We start from the raw sequence: 1543 nt of genomic DNA on the forward strand, positions 1-1543 counted from the left end.
TTTTTTTCTGGCGGAGGCAGAGTCTTGCTCTGTCGCCCAGGTTGGAGTGCAGTGGCGCAAACTCAGCTCACTGTAACCTCTGCCTCCCAGGCTCAAGCAATTCTCATGCCTCAGCCTCCTTAGTAGCTGGGATCATAGGCATGTGCCACCACACCCAACTAATTTTTTGTGATTTTTAGTAGAGATGGGGTTTCACCGTGTTAGCCAGGCTGGTCTCAACAAACTCCTGGCCTTAAGTTGATCTGCACGCCTCAGCCTCTCAGAGTATTGGATTACAGGTGTGAGCCACCACGCCCAGCCAGGTTATCACCTTTTCTTCATTAAAGCTCTGGCCACCTGGGTCTTGTGAAGATCAAATCCTACAAACAGCTGCGGAGTAGAAGGCAGCCAATCTTCCTTACATACCCATGCCTTACGGGGCACTGTGCTAGGTTCCAGGACTACTGAAATAAATACGGCACAGTTCAGTCTACCCTGCATTAGAGTTTAGGGGAACTGAGGGCAGGAAGTTATAGAGAGACCAGCAAATGCATCATTACAATCCAGCGAGGTAAGTGTAATAGTGTGGGAATGTTGTGGGAATACTCAGTCAGGAAGTGAGCTGAGTCACAAGTGTTAACTCTGAATTAAGACAAATCAAGATTAGGAATTAACCAGGCATAAAAGTGGGTTTTCAGACAGGGATACAGCTTGTACCCAGGCAAGAAACTGGAGTATATGGTGGCCTAGTTGGGAACAGCAAGGCCTGGTATGACTGCAGCAGCCTGCGTAAGTTGGGGGAACAGCAGTGAATGAACCTAGAAAGCAGCAGGAGTTGTATTATCAAGTTGGCTGTCAGCATTTAGAGTTCTTTTCTTGTGGGAGTTAAGAAGTGCTGGAAGATATTAAGCGGAAAGTCACATGATTCCATGTGCATTTTGGAGAAGTAACTGGTGCAGTGCGGAGGGTCAGTTGGAGGGTCTTTGGATGGGAAGTAGCAGAGATAGCTAGGAGCCTAGTGCCTCAGTCCGAGCCAGAGATGAGGACTGCAGAGGCTCACACAGGAGGAGAGGACAGGAGGGTGAATTTAAAAGATAATACATGGGGATGGAAACAGAATGTCGGCGATTGGGACATCTGGCTGAATAGCAGGGCCATTACAGCCATAGATTTATTTTGGTTCCACAGCCCAATCCTTTCCTGTCTTATGGTACCACATTACATGAATATATTAGGCTGCTTTGTCACATACTGGAAGAAAAATAACTGCTATGGAGTTGCGAGGATAAGAGGAAGGTGAGCAGAATGCTCGAAAAGGCGAGTCAGAAATTAGTCTAAGATCAGTCAGGCGGGAATATAATGGTAAAAAGAAAATACGATAAAACCAAAGGCAAGAAATCATAAAGTATTTTCAGTAGAGATGGGGTTTCACCATGTTGGCCGTGATCGTCTTGATCTCTTGACCTCGTGATCGCCTGCCTCAGCCTCCCAAAATATTGGGATTATAAGCGCAAGCCACCGCATAGTAGCGTGCCTGTAGTCCCAGTTACTAGGGAGGCTGGCA

This window comes from Cebus imitator, unplaced genomic scaffold (assembly GCF_001604975.1).
Source record: "Cebus imitator isolate Cc_AM_T3 unplaced genomic scaffold, Cebus_imitator-1.0 Scaffold25, whole genome shotgun sequence".
Lineage (NCBI taxonomy): Eukaryota > Metazoa > Chordata > Mammalia > Primates > Cebidae > Cebus > Cebus imitator.